This window comes from Cherax quadricarinatus, chromosome 7 (assembly GCF_038502225.1).
Source record: "Cherax quadricarinatus isolate ZL_2023a chromosome 7, ASM3850222v1, whole genome shotgun sequence".
Lineage (NCBI taxonomy): Eukaryota > Metazoa > Arthropoda > Malacostraca > Decapoda > Parastacidae > Cherax > Cherax quadricarinatus.
The window spans coordinates 7585107-7601556 of NC_091298.1; the positions used below are offsets into that span (position 1 = coordinate 7585107).

Consider the following 16450-nt stretch of genomic DNA (forward strand, 5'->3'; position numbering starts at 1 on the left):
ATATATGTGTATGTATTTATATACTGCAATACAATCGCAGACAGGCGATCTTAAATATGCAAGACAAGCCACTCCCCCCGTGGCTTGTCATGCATTGTTATGATCGCCTGTCTGCGATTGCATTGCATTATTAAAATATATATATATATATATATATATATATATATATATATATATATATATATATATATATATATATATATATATATGTATATATATATATATATATATATATATATATATATATATATATATATATATATATATATATATATATATATATATATATATATATAACCTTATATGTGGTTATTATATCTTCTATCTATCTGCTTTTGCTTTAGCAACATTTCATCAGCTCTGGTACTATAGACATTTTGTAGCTTTTCTTTGGACCTTTTTCCATCCTGACATATATTGCAAATGGTTTTTAATTTATATTTTCACCATATATATTTAAAGACTATTATATAGTTTGCCAGAGTAGCGCATGAGTTTCTCAGTTTTATCTACAAAATCTTCGGAGATCAATATTTTTTTGACAACTGGATCTCTCTCTCCTCGACTGATACTTTTAGTATTTTGTTACAGATTTTATTCTTCATGTAGCCTGGTTTCACTTTCTTCCGTTTTCATTATCTATATTTATTTACACTAAATTCAGTCATCCATCTGGCACTTCATTTTTTCTCACTGAACGAAGTTATCCTGTCTTAATGATGATCTACGCGACTCTTATTGTTTTTTTTTTTTCATTAAGGATTTTGGGGGGAATGAGCTGCATATTCATATTGTCTTTATTCTTTCAAGTTGTAAACAGTATTGACATTGTTTACACAATTTGTAAACAGTATCGCAGCAAGTGCAGCTCCTTGTGGCATTCCACTGATGACGTCCCCCATACGAGGGAATTTTTTTCCTCACATAAATATCTGCCTTCGTTTCTCAAACAGAAAGTTTGAGAAACTAGTTTTTTTCATTTATTTCAACTCTTTTGCGATTTCTAAATTAATCATTCAATGGGAAAAGGTATAAATTTTTTTAAAGTCTACTTATATACAATTATCCCATCCATTTCTTTCCACCAACTTCCGTGACTCTGACGTAATAGTTCAACAGTTTCAAAATACTGTGCATAAATTAGCAGACCGGAAACCTAATTGCTAACTAATTAATAAGTTGTCGCTCTCTGAGTATTTTATCCACTCACCTCTTTCAACTTTTTTAAACATCCTTGTCATAACATCTGTCAGGAGATACTGTCCATTATTTTCAAGGTCTTTCCTTACCTTATTTCTTTTCACACATTATCTGTGTGTCAGTTCGTCTTCTCGTATTGACAGTCTGTAAAAGTCTCTGTACAATTTTTCCACAAGTTCCTTTAGAAGCTAAAGATCATAGTTCCTCTGAGTCTATTATTCTCTCTTTCTTGCAAGTTTCCAGCCTTATTTAGTTATTCTTCTCCATGATTTTCCGCGTAAATGTTATTCTTATCAGCGTGTTCTTTGTTCTCTAATAGTTTTTAACCTTCTTATAACCCACAATATGCTCTTGAATAGTGGAATCATATAAGTATTTTGTCATCTCATGTATGTGTCGTTCCTCGCTGTTTCTCTCTCTTCTTGATGCTATTTTATTCTCCGTAAAGCCAAAAAAAATAACTTTTTATATTACTCGTGTGTGTGTGTGTGTGTGTGTGTGTGTGTGTGTGTGTGTGTGTGTGTGTGTGTGTGTGTGTGTGTGTGTGTGTGTGTGTGTGTGTGTGTGTGTGTGTGTGTGTGTGTGTATGTGTGTGTGTGTGTGTGTGGGTGCGTGTGTGCCGGGAGGGTGGGTGCATGGATGCGTGTCTGTATATGTGTGTTTAAGTAAGCACCATTCCTATTCGCATTTTCGCTTTCAAGTCAGAGGATTAGTTCGCGAAAGTACATTAGTGAAAGGAAAATCTCTCTCCTGCTGTGTTCCAGTATTATACGTCAATATATAATCGTAAGCTTCCTCATTTTTCCAAGACGGAAGCACTAAATCCTGAGTGACGCTTCATCTTCCAGCCTCAGGCAGCACAGCAGCTAGGAAATACCTGATCATCTCACAGCATCACATAGAAAAGAAAGAGGTAGGTTCTATGACAAAGATCCTACTTCTTTTCTATGTGATGCAATGCTGCCAATGTATATAAATATATATATATATATATATATATATATATATATATATATATATATATATATATATATATATATATATATATATATATATATATGCAATAAGATCACAGTAAACAGGTGATTTTGGAATATGCAAAACAACCACTCTGAAAGAATAGAGAAATTCCAAGCGCTTTCGTGACTACTCACATTATCAAGGAACTATGAAAGTAAAGCATCCAAGGAAGCTATATAAGGGGTCTGGTCGGCACCTCACTATCAGATCCCACAACGGTTTAAACACGTGACGCGCGGCGAGCCAACTTGGAAAGGTCCTTGGCACAACTCACCCCACAAACTATTCTACCCAAGAAATAAGAAATTTTAAAGATTATTTGTCCAGTGTACTATTAAATTCTTCCCAAATTCTATTAATTATAAATGGATCTAATTTATATAAACCAAAGGAAATATTCATATTATTGTCAAAACTGCTTTTTATGAAACAAGATTCAATTATATTCCTGTCGACCATGGACTTGCTTGATACTACTTTCTCAACTTTTTGAAAATCAATTGGATGGTTAAAATCTCTTACATGAATAAATAGAGCATTGGAATCTTGTCCAGTTCTAATGCTATATTTATGTTGTTTTAATCTTAGTTCGAGATTTTTACCAGTTTGACCGTAATAAACTTTATCGCAAATTTTACAAGGAATGTGTCTATAAGATTCCTTGTAAAATTTGCGATAAAGTTTATTGGATGTGTCTATAAGATTCCTTGTAAAATTTGCGATAAAGTTTATTACGGTCAAACTGGTAAAAATCTCGAACTAAGATTAAAACAACATAAATATAGCATTAGAACTGGACAAGATTCCAATGCTCTATTTATTCATGTAAGAGATTTTAACCATCCAATTGATTTTCAAAAAGTTGAGAAAGTAGTATCAAGCAAGTCCATGGTCGACAGGAATATAATTGAATCTTGTTTCATAAAAAGCAGTTTTGACAATAATATGAATATTTCCTTTGGTTTATATAAATTAGATCCATTTATAATTAATAGAATTTGGGAAGAATTTAATAATACACTGGACAAATAATCTTTAAAATTTCTTATTTCTTGGGTAGAATAGTTTGTGGGGTGAGTTGTGCCAAGGACCTTTCCAAGTTGGCTCGCCGCGCGTCACGTGTTTAAACCGTTGTGGGATCTGATAGTGAGGTGCCGACCAGACCCCTTATATAGCTTCCTTGGATGCTTTACTTTCATAGTTCCTTGATAATGTGAGTAGTCACGAAAGCGCTTGGAATTTCTCTATTCTTTCAGAGTGGTTGTTTTGCATATATATATATATATATATATATATATATATATATATATACACAGTTTTCTTTTACATTCATTGTATTAAAACTTTAACAGTTTGATGATGAATTACCATCATCAGAATCTGCAAAATGTTATATTAATATATAAAACTTCTAAAAATACAAGCTAAAAATTAAATAATAATTTTATTTTTTTTATATATATTTAGTAACAAAAAATTTATGTCCTGCACAGCAGTCTAATATTTTGCAGATATGGCGATTGATTGCCGAATCGTGCATGTATATGTTTATTTATGAATAAATGTATATGTGTCAGTGACTGGTGATGGATCATTCAAGACCTGTGTAACGGACCCTTTTGTAGACTTTACCCTATCCTTATCTGTTTTTATTCCCCTTATTGGTTTCGCATCATCAGCAGATACATCTGGCTCAGTTCCATCTGGTATATCATTCACATAAGCCAGAAACGATCCTTGCGGAACCCCACTTGTTACTCTACCCATTCTGACATCTCTTCCCAGACAATCACTTATTTCTTCTCTCCCTTAAGAGAGTAATTCCTGGAGGCTGTATAGAGCAGCGCTACCGTCACCTGGTAACAGTTCCCTGAAAATTAATAACATATATGGTGTTATCCTGCTGAGATAATTGTGTGTCACAACAAAACCACCTACAGCTGAGCCGAACATTGTCCAAGTAAAGGCTATTAAGTGTGTGAGTACTGTCGTATTTATCGGCATCTTTTTTGTCCTTCAAACTATCCTGGGGTCTGGAGTTTTGAGACTCTCTGACCGCGGGTTCAATCCCGCCCGTGGTATGGTTTATCCTGGGATAGTTATGTTGCAGGGAAACCAGGTTATTGTCTGTGTCGTCTAGGTCATATCTGCTAACATAGAAGGAAAACAGGTCAAGCCAATTTCCTTTTAGTTGTAACTTTTTGCCTGGAATAACGTGAGGTGCTTCCTGGTCAGTTCTTCATTATAAGGTGTAATGTTTTCTAGTCACATATTAAGGCGTCCGAATATTTACTTGAATTATTAATCGTCTGGTATGTGTAGACATTGTATGAATCTGACTCCGGTCAGTACAAGACCCTCGTACAATGATGTCTTCAATTACAGACATTTTATATTTGCAGTAAATAAATCTTACAGTTTCAAGACATACAAAACTCTGTATATTTCCAAAATTACGTTTGCCGTTCGTTATGTACCTGTAAAATGCACCTGTTATGACAGTGAAACAGAAATATCTAATTGTGAAATCAATTTTTTCAGCTCATGTGTTAACTTTAAAGTCTATGAACCGCACGTGGGTCATTAAGGCTGCAACTCACTCGTATACAAACAAGTACACTTTAATCTCTATTTTTGGGACTAATGTAAACTTGCTTTATATATACACTGACAGATGTGGTTTGTCTAGTCAAAATATTTACGATTATATTATGCTTGTATACCTCCAGTAAAGAATATTTCACATAATAAAAATAAGGAATTAAGTAAACTATCGGTGTATATACTCAGAGAGATATGCACTTCTTGGTGTATATACCCTAAGAGATGGTTGATTGGTTCGGTATCATCCCATAGACTGCACGAGGGTTATTAAGGCTGCACGTAACCTGTTCGCCACCAGACGAGGATACTTCAACTTTTTAAAGTAGATACTAAAGAAAAACGCTCAGTATATACGCTGAGAATAATAGACCTCCAGGTATATATATCCTGTACAGGGTGATATGCGCCTTTCCCCGTATATACACTCTCTGGGAGACTTTTTAATAATCGTTATTCAACTTTTAAAAAAAATTATTTCAATCTCTTGCGCAAACGTCATTTTTAATAGTGTGAAATTTTAAAACATATAACTCTGACTGTCATTAAGATTATCATAAAAATAAAACTCAAAACAGAATATGCAGACTAATGCACACAATATTAGTGCTGCTTGTAGTTGTGGTAAAAATCGAAATTTGGTTTATGCTTGTTTTATGGAAGCGAACTCTGATGTTATTGATACTCAGTCTGATACTGAGTCAGGTTATGGCCTTATTTATATTTGATTAATGAACATCATCACCATAGCATCGCTTAAAAAGATCAGTAACAGGTAGGCAAGCAGCTACTACTACACAAACACACACACGAGTGGGTGCATGTGTTGGGTGGGGTCCCGCAAGAGTCAGTCCTAGGTCCGGTGCTGTTTCTAGTATATGTGAATGACATGACAGAAGGGATAGATTCAGAGGTGTCCCTGTTCGCAGACGATGTGAACCTAATGAGGAGAATACAAGTGGACAAGGATCAGGTAAGCCAACAAGGAGATCTTGACAGGCTGCAAGCCTGATCTAACAACTGGTTTCTGGAGTTTATCCCCACCAAGTACAAACTCAAGAAAACTGGGAAAGGATAAAGAAAATCGCAAACGGGGTATAGCCTAGGAGGTCATAGGCTGCAAAACTCATTCAAGGAAAAGGATCTTGGGGTGAGCATCATACCGAGCACATCTCCCGAGGCGCACATCAACCAAATACCTACTGCAGCACATGTGTACCTGGTTAACGTAAGAATAGCTTTTCGGTAGCTAAGTAAGGAGTCATTCAAGACGCTGTACACTGTGTACGTCAAGCCCATACTGGAGTATGCAACACCAGTATGGAACCCACGCCTGGTCAAACACGTCAAGAAATCAGAGAAAGTGCAAAGGTTTGCAACAAGACTAGTCTCGGATCCAAGGTGGAAGATGTGGAAGATGGCTAATGTGGTTCCTATATTCAAATCAGGGGATAAGTCCACTCCTGCAAATTACCGTCCAATAAGCCTGACATCTATAGTGGGCAAGTTATTAGAATCAATTATAGCTGACATTATCAGAAGTCACCTTGAAGAGCATAACTTGATAAATGAATCTCAGCATGGATTCACGAGAGGTCGTTCCTGCCTGACAAACTTACTGACGTTCTTCAATAGAACATTTGAGGCAGTTGACAGTGATAAGGAATATGATATTGTTTATTTGGATTTTAGTAAAGCCTTCGACAGAGTACCTCACAAGAGACTCTTAAGAAAAGTGGCAGCTCATGGTATAGGAGGTAAAGTTCTAGCATGGATTGAGGCATGGCTTACCAATAGAAAGCAGAGAGTTACCATTAATGGAGTTAAATCTGAATGGGGATTAGTCACTAGTGGCGTTCCACAAGGATCAGTTTTAGGCCCTCTCCTGTTCATAATTTACATTAATGACCTTAATGAAGGGATTACTAGTGACATGAGTAAGTTTGCTGATGATACAAAGATAGGCCGTATAATTCACTCTGAGGAGGATATCAATGAACTCCAGGACGATTTGAACAAGTTAATGTCTTGGTCTGAAAAATGGCAGATGAAGTTTAATGTGGATAAGTGTAAGGTACTTGCCCTTGGTAATGAAAATAACCCTCGAAGCTATAATCTAGGTGAAGTAGAGCTTGGTCATACAGAATGTGAAAAAGACTTGGGAGTCATGGTAAGCAGAAATCTAAAGCCAAGACAGCAATGCCTTAGTGTGCGCAACAAGGCCAACAGATTACTTGGATTTATCTCAAGAAGTATAAGTAACAGAAGTCCAAAAGTTATTTTACAGCTCTATACATCACTAGTGAGGCCTCATTTAGATTATGCTGCTCAGTTTTGGTCCCCTTACTACAGGATGGACATAGACTCATTAGAGAACATACAGAGAAGAATGACTAAAATGATTTACTGTGTAAGGAACCTCCCGTATGAAGATAGACTTAAAGCCTTAAATCTCCACTCTCTGGAGAGGCGTAGAATGAGGGGAGATATCATTGAAGTGTATAAGTGGATGACGGGCATAAACAAGGGAGACATTAATAAAGTACTGAGGGTGTCGAACCAGGTAAGAACCAGGAATAATGGATTTAAGTTGGATAAATTTAGATTTAGAAAGGACATAGGTAAGTACTGGTTTTCTAACAGAGTTGTAGATGCGTGGAACAGTCTTCCCAGTGGGGTGATAGAGGCTAGGACCCTGGGTAGCTTTAAGAAGAGACTGGACAAATATATGAGCGGGAGGGGCTGGGTTTGATTGGTGTCAAGGGGTACGGGAGTTACTTCTTGAGTAGCTTTAGGTAGATGTCGTTTTGATAAGGACCTGCCTCGTATGGGCCAGTAGGCCTTCTGCAGTGTTCCTACATTCTTATGTTCTTATGTTAAGAGAGGATAAGAGAAATCAACCTGTCGATACTGGAGGGCAGGAGGGATAGGGGGGACATGATAACGACATATTAAATACTGAGAAGAATTGACAAGGTGGATAGGGGCAGAATATTTCAGAGATGGGACACAGCAACAAGGGGACACTACTGTAAGTTGAAAACTCAGATGAATCACAATGATGTTAGAAAGTATTTCTTCAGCCATAGAGTTGTCAGAAAGTGGAACAATGAAGACAGGATCTGTAAATAGCTTTAAGAAGAGGTACCATAAAGCTCTTGGAGCAGGGAGTGGACCTAGTAGCGACCAGAGAAGAGGTGGAGCCAGGAGCTGCAAATCGACAGCAGCAATCACAAATAGGTGAGTACACACACACACACACACACACACACACACACACACACACATATATATATATATATATATATATATATATATATATATATATATATATATATATATATATATATATATATATATATATATATATAAACTTTGTCTCTGAGTCCGAAGCAGGACTCGAACCTGTAAACTCTGTATCAGAATACAAAGCACTTTCCTACGGAGCCATACCCCAGATAAGTATGGGCACCGAGCTAGACGATGTTTCACCATGCAGTTTCGAGTCCTGCTGTGGACATAGAAACAATGTTTGTAAATAATTTCGTTTTTTTGCTAATTGTTAAATATTTCAAATTTCTTTAGTTGTCCACTGCATGGCAGGATTAGATGAAATGAGTTTGAAAGCAAGCCTGGTGCCCCGGGGTATACCTAGAGAGAGCTTCGGGGCGGCTCGGTCTGAGACCAGGCCTCATGGTGGATCAGGGTCTGATCATACAGGCTGTTACTGCTGGCCGCACGCAAACTGACGTACGAACCACAACCCGGTTGATCAGGTACTGATCAACCAGGGGTCTATTGGTAATCCCTTTTATGTATGCTGGTAGGCAGTTGAACAGTATTGGGCCCCAGACACTTACTGTGTTGTCTCTCAGTGTACTCGTGGTGCCCATACTTTTCATTGGGGTAATGTTGCATCTCCTGCCGAGTCTTTTGCTTTCATAGGGAATGATTTTCGTGTGCAAGTTTGGTACTAATCCCTCTAGGACTTTCAAAGTGTATATTATCATGTATTTCTCTTGTCTACGTTTCAGGGAATACAAATCAAGGGACTTCAAGCGTTCCCAGTAATTTAGGTGCCTTATCGTACTTATGTGTGCCGTGAAAGTTATTTGTATACTCTCCAGGTCATCAATTTCACCTGCCTTGAAGGGGGCAGTTAGTGTACAGCAGTATGCCAGCCTAGAGAGAGCAAGCGATTTAAAGAGAATCATTATTGGCTCGACGTCCCTAGTTTTGAAGGTTCCCACTATCCATCCTATCATTTTTCTAGCAGATGCGGTAGACAAATTGTTGTGGTCTTTGAAGGCGACATCCTCTGACATTATCACTCCCAGGTCCTTCACATTACTTTTTCACTCCAGTGTATGGTTAGAATTTGTCGTATACCCTGACACAGTTTTAATTTCCTCAAGTTTTCCATATCTGAGTAGTTGAAATTTCTCTTCACTGAACTTCACATTGCTTTGAGTGGCCCATTTGAAGATATGGTTGATGTCCACTTGGAGTCTCTCGGTGTCTTCGATGGAGGTCACTGTCATGGCAATTCAGGTGTCATCTCTGGCTATGTCAGATATGAGGATGAGGAATAGAATGGGAGCAAGTACTGTGCCTTGTGGAACAGAGCTTTTCACCGTAGCTGCCTCAGACTTTAATCTATTTACTATTACTCTTTGTGTTCTATTTGTCAGGAAGTTATAGATCCATCTACCAATTTTTCCTGTTATTCCTTTATCATGCATTTTGTGTGCTATTACACCATGGTCACACTTGTCGAAGGCTTTTGCAAATTCTATGTATACTATATCTGTATTTTGTTTATCATCGACAGCATCCAGGACCTTGTCATATTGGTCCAGTAGCTGGGACAGGCAGGAGCGACCTGCTCTAAACCCGTGTTGCCCTGGGTTGTGTAAATGATAGGTATATAGGTAATTGGCGATCTTGCTTCTTAGAACCTTTTCAAAGATTTTATGATATGAGATGTTAGTGATATAGGTGTGTAGTTCTTTGCAATTGCTTTACTGCCACCTTTGTAGAGTGGGGCTATATCTGTTGTTTTTAGTGAATGTGGGATGACCACTGTGTCCATGCTCCCTCTCCACAGAATGCTGAATGCACGTGACAGGAGCTTCTTGCAGTTCTTAATAAACACGAAGTTCCATGAGTCTGGGCCTGGGGCAGAGTGCACGGGCATGTCATTTATTGCCTTTTTCAAAGTCTTATGGCATTAGGATAATATCCGAGATTTTGGGTCTGGTTCAAAAAGAATTTATTTGGATTGTCGACCCTTAGTCTGAGTATGGAGTATGGGGAAACATCGTCTAGCTTCGGCTAGGCGCGCATACCTATCTGGGGTCTGACTCCGTGGTAGTGTGTACTCTGATGCAGAGTTTGCAGGTTCGAGTCCTGCTGTGGACGTAGAGACAATGTTTGTAAATAATTTAGCTATATATATATATATATATATATATATATATATATATATATATATATATATATATATATGGTTTCTTTTTCTGTCTCATAAACACGCTAGATAACAGGGATATCTTGCTACTCCTACTTACACTTTGGTCACACTTCACAGACACGCACATGCATATATATATATATATACATACATCTAGGTTTTTCTCCTTTTTCTAAATAGCTCTTGTTCCTCTTTATTTCTTCTATTGTCCATGGGGAAGTGGAAAAGAATCTTTCCTCCGTAAGCCATGCGTGTCGTATGAGGCGACTAAAATGCCGGGAGCAATGGGCTAGTAACCCCTTCTCCTGTAGACATTTACTAAAAAAGAGAAGAAAAACTTTATAAAACTGGGATGCTTAAATGTGCGTGGATGTAGTGCGGATGACAAGAAACAGATGATTGCTGATGTTATGAATGAAAAGAAGTTGGATGTCCTGGCCCTAAGCGAAACAAAGCTGAAGGGGGTAGGGGAGTTTCGGTGGGGGGAAATAAATGGGATTAAATCTGGAGTATCTGAGAGAGTTAGAGCAAAGGAAGGGGTAGCAGTAATGTTAAATGATCAGTTATGGAAGGAGAAAAGAGAATATGAATGTGTAAATTCAAGAATTATGTGGATTAAAGTAAAGGTTGGATGCGAGAAGTGGGTCATAATAAGCGTGTATGCACCTGGAGAAGAGAGGAATGCAGAGGAGAGAGAGAGATTTTGGGAGATGTTAAGTGAATGTATAGGAGCCTTTGAACCAAGTGAGAGAGTAATTGTGGTAGGGGACCTGAATGCTAAAGTAGGAGAAACTTTTAGAGAGGGTGTGGTAGGTACGTTTGGGGTGCCAGGTGTAAATGATAATGGGAGCCCTTTGATTGAACTTTGTATAGAAAGGGGTTTAGTTATAGGTAATACATATTTTAAGAAAAAGAGGATAAATAAGTATACAAGATATGATGTAGGGCGAAATGACAGTAGTTTGTTGGATTATGTATTGGTAGATAAAAGACTGTTGAGTAGACTTCAGGATGTACATGTTTATAGAGGGGCCACAGATATTTCAGATCACTTTCTAGTTGTAGCTACACTGAGAGTAAAAGGTAGATGGGATACAAGGAGAATAGAAGCATCAGGGAAGAGAGAGGTGAAGGTTTATAAACTAAAAGAGTGTGATTTCGTGTATAGGGCAAGGAGGAATAACATCTTGTAGGAGTGAGGAAGAGCCAGTTGTGAGTGTGAGGGAAGTTCGTGAGGCAGTAGGTAAAATAAAAGGGGGTAAGGCAGCCGGGATTGATGGGATAAAGATAGAAATGTTAAAAGCAGGTGGGGATATAGTTTTGGAGTGGTTGGTGCAATTATTTAATAAATGTATGGAAGAGGGTAAGGTACCTAGGGATTGGCAGAGAGCATGCATAGTTCCTTTGTATAAAGGCAAAGGGGACAAAAGAGAGTGCAAAAATTATAGGGGGATAAATCTGTTGAATATACCTGGTAAAGTGTATGGTAGAGTTATTATTGAAACATTTAAGAGTAAGACGGAGAATAGGATAGCAGATGAACAAGGAGGCTTTAGGAAAGGTAGGGGGTGTGTGGACCAGGTGTTTACAGTGAAACATATAAGTGAACAGTATTTAGATAAGGCTAAAGAGGTCTTTGTGGCATTTATGGATTTGGAAAAGGCGTATGACAGGGTGGATAGGGGGGCAATGTGGCAGATGTTGCAAGTGTATGGTGTAGGAGGTAGGTTACTGAAAACAGTGAAGAGTTTTTACGAGGATAGTGAGGCTCAAGTTAGAGTATGCAGGAAAGAGGGAAATTATTTCCCAGTAAAAGTAGGCCTTAGACAAGGATGTGTGATGTCACAGTGGTTGTTTAATATATTTATAGATGGGGTTGTAAGAGAAGTAAATGCGAGGGTCTTGGCAAGAGGCGTGGAGTTAAAAGATAAAGAATCACACATAAAGTGGGAGTTGTCACAGTTGCTCTTTGCTGATGACACTGTGCTCTTGGGAGATTCTGAAGAGAAGTTGCAGAGATTGGTGGATGAATTTGGTAGGGTGTGCAAAAGAAGAAAATTAAAAGTGAATACAGGAAAGAGTAAGGTTATGAGGATAACAAAAAGATTAGGTGATGAAAGATTGGATATCAGATTGGAGGGAGAGAGTATGGAGGAGGTGAATGTATTCAGATATTTGGGAGTGGACGTGTCAGCGGATGGGTCTATGAAAGATGAGGTGAATCATAGAATTGATTAGGGGAAAAGGGTGAGTGGTGCACTTAGGAGTCTGTGGAGACAAAGAACTTTGTCCTTGGAGGCAAAGAGGGGAATGTATGAGAGTATAGTTTTACCAACGCTCTTATATGGGTGTGAAGCAAGGGTGATGAATGTTGCAGCGAGAAGAAGGCTGGAGGCAGTGGAGATGTCATGTCTGAGGGCAATGTGTGGTGTGAATATAATGCAGAGAATTCGTAGTTTGGAAGTTAGGAGGAGGTGCGGGATTACCAAAACTGTTGTCCAGAGGGCTGAGGAAGGGTTGTTGAGGTGGTTCGGACATGTAGAGAGAATGGAGCGAAATAGAGTGACTTCAAGAGTGTATCAGTCTGTAGTGGAAGGAAGGCGGGGTAAGGGTCGGCCTAGGAAAGGTTGGAGGGAGGGGGTAAAGGAGGTTTTGTGTGCGAGGGGCTTGGACTTCCAGCAAGCATGCGTGAGCGTGTTTGATAGGAGTGAATGGAGACAAATGGTTTTTAATACTTGACGTGCTGTTGGAGTGTGAGCAAAGTAACATTTATGAAGGGATTCAGGGAAACCGGCAGGCTGGACTTGAGTCCTGGAGATGGGAAGTACAGTGCCTGCACTCTGAAGGAGGGGTGTTAATGTTGCAGTTTAAAAACTGTAGTGTAAAGCACCCTTCTGGCAAGACAGTGATGGAGTGAATGATGGTGAAAGTTTTTCTTTTTCGGGCCACCCTGCCTCGGTGGGAATCGGCCAGTGTGATAATAAATATATAAAAATATATATATATATATATATATATCTCTCTCTCTATATATATATATATATATATATATATATATATATATATATATATATATATATATATATATATATCTCTCTCTCTCTCTCTCTCTCTCTCTCTCTCTCTCTCTCTCTCTCTCTCTCTCTCTCTCTCTCTCTCGCTCTCTCTCTCTCTCTCTCCACTATCAGTGAGGTCAGCATCATTCTTGGTGGTCACTGAGTCAGGCAGCATCTTCTCATTCTCTTGCTTTCTCTTCCTTTGTAAATCCCTTCATTATCATTTACTTCCCTGCGCTCCACCTCATTTTTGTTTCTACATTAAACCTCTCATATCCTTGTTAGACCCTTCACAATTGTTGCAAGATTATTCCATTCGATTTTAGCCTTATTGGCTAACACGGTGAGCGCCCATCTGTTGCTGCTAACGAATAACCCTTATAATTCCTTTTTTTATGCACGCTTTGATGCTGGTTCTTAAATGTCTGATCTTACTAATAGGTCTTTATTTTATTTTCCTGTTTCCCTCTCTTCCAGTATGTGTGTGTGTGTGTGTGTGTGTGTGTGTGTGTGTGTGTGTGTGTGTGTGTGTGTGTGTGTGTGTGTGTGTGTGTGTGTGTGTGTGTGTGTGAGTGTGTGTGTGTGTGTGTGTACGTACTCAACTAGTTGTGGTTGTAGGGGTTGAGTCATAGCTCCTGACCCCGCCTCTTCACTGGGTCACTCGCCCTGCACAATGAGCTTTATCATACCTCTGCTTAAAGCTATGGAAGGATCCTGCCTCCACTACATCGCTTCTCATACTATTCCACTTCCTGACAACTCTGTGACTGAAGAAATACTTCCTAACATCCCTGTGATTCATCTGAGTCTTCAATTTCCAACTGTGACTCCTTGTTGTTGTGTCCCATCTCTGGAACATTCTGTCTCTGTCCACCTTGTTAATTCCTCTTAGCATTTTATATGTCGTTATCATGTCTTCCCTATCTCTCCTGTCCTCCGTGTGTGTGTGTGTGTGTGTGTGTGTGTGTGTGTGTGTGTGTGTGTGTGTGTATGTGTGTGTGTGTGTGAAGCGTAAATAACGTTACCTTTCTTCAGGATGCGGAGGCGAAGGTGGGAGATTAATTTCTCTTGGTGATCTCAAGAACGGTAACGTCGCTAAAGCACCGTTTCGCGGCACTTTCAGCAGGAAAGAGAATAGGAAGAAGTAAGTGAATGCACTCGGTGCGTGGAGCTTCCAACTGGCTGGTGATGATACTCGTTTCCCTCGCCTCTGTCGAATGGTGAGTCTTATTTTGTCCTCTTCAAGTGCGACGCCTCTCTCTCTTTTTTTTTTTTTAACGTTTCCCAAGGTCGTTGTCTGCGATGTCGTTGAACTGGCTAGCGAGTATGTTTTGGTCCGGTGGTATTGATACTGACACTTTTTGTTGTTATTTCTCCCACTTATCACTGCTGCTAGTATTTGCCACCACCTGTCACTACTGCTAACACTTGTCACTACTACCAACACTTCCGCTTCTGTCGCTATATCCTCTGGTACTCCCAGTTTGGCACTCTGGGGCCGTGGTGCCGGGTGGTGGTTTATTATCACAGTGGCCCTCGCTCAGACATTGTGTTTAACCCGACCGCATTTGAGACATATTCCATAGACATCGTTTGTGACGAATTATTTAAGCTTCAGATCTTATGAACGTCATATATATTATCCAACAGTGTGGCGAAGCTGGTATTTTCTTGGTACTATGCAATATACAGTGTTATGCCTACCAGGGCCCTTATACAGCATTGTATTTTTGTATGATGTCTGAAATAGCATGATTAGAGGAACAAACTGTTTGAACAGAAAGCTGATGAACATTTTAGAATATCACAGAAACACAGTTTCACATTTGTTTTAATTAACTGTCTCGGAGATCTTTAACGCAGGAAGAATATAAAACTACGAAAATCCAACTTAAAATCACCGATACTTTTATTGTTAATGCTCGGCTTGGATACTCTGCTAACATAGAGGCTGCAACCCGCAATATTGCCGCTGACAAGATGTCCAGGTGTTTAATTTAGATACGTTGAAGGTGATGGTGAAAGGAGGAGGATGGTGAGAGAGCGTTGAGGAACCGTTCTTACCGAGCGCTGGCTGGCGGCCGACTGACACAACCAACACACCGGCCGCCAGCTATCGGGTTCCAGGTCGTACCGACTTACAGGGTTCCCTTGCTAAGTGTATGTCAGCTTCCGTTTTTGCTACCCCTTTTATGCCTTTGTCATCACCATGTTGCTCCAGTTTTTGGTGCCTGTAGTTGCAAGGACAAAGGAATGAGGATAGAGGAGGGGGGGAAATGCTCATATTTGCAGTTCCGAGGCGCTCTTACAAGGGTTGAAATTATGCTTCTGTTAGTGTTATCTCTGTGTGTAGCAGCAGTTTTCTCGCACAGTAACTGCACGGACAAAGGGGAGAAATATTTTTAATCACATGCTAATCAAATATACACTTTGAAACGTAGTTTGCCAGAGAGAACTAAAAATGTGCGAGCAGCGGGTCAGTCCGACACACTAAAATGATGAAACGGGCGCCTGTTAATTTTCTGGTAGACAAAGTGATTTTTTGAACAAGATGATGAACATTGTCTAGTTCATCCTGACCCTCGGTATTATTACTTTTTTCTGCATACAGTACGTAATCTGTACGACCCTTGTGGGTTTAGCGCTTAGTTTTTATAATAATAATAATAATAATAATAATAATAATAATAATAATAATAATAGTAATAATAATAATAATAATAATAATAATAATAATAATAATAATAATAATAATAATAATATAGTAGGCAACTTTGCTCGCGCGACGGTGTCCTCTGTCTCCCACGCTAATGTCTTCCGGCTCCCACATTCGTACCAAAATGCTCCCGCGCATGAAACTCCCTGCTCCCACTCCCGCAACTCCTTGCTCCCGCGTCCGTAACTCTACTCCCACGTCCACAACTCTCCTCACACGCCCGTGTCTCTGGTCCCACGCCCGTAAATTCTCCCACCCCGTGTCCCTATTCCCACGCCCGTGACTTTATCCCAGCATCTTGACTTCACTCTCAAGGCCGTAAATCTGCCTCCACGGCTGTCACTCCCTGCTCCCACTCCAGTAACTCCACACTCCCTGCTCCCA

General features: G+C 39.3%; 1 protein-coding gene across 1 annotated transcript in view; it reads right to left on the reverse strand.

The window, feature by feature from the left end:
* LOC138852336 (PDF receptor-like) overlaps positions 1 to 15414 on the reverse strand; it is a 168295-nt gene extending 152881 nt beyond the window's left edge. The window contains exon 1 of the mRNA XM_070082249.1: positions 14376 to 15414. The gene's annotated coding sequence lies outside the window, so the exon portion shown is untranslated. The remainder of the gene's footprint in view (positions 1 to 14375) is intronic.
* Positions 15415 to 16450: the final 1036 nt, after the last annotated feature.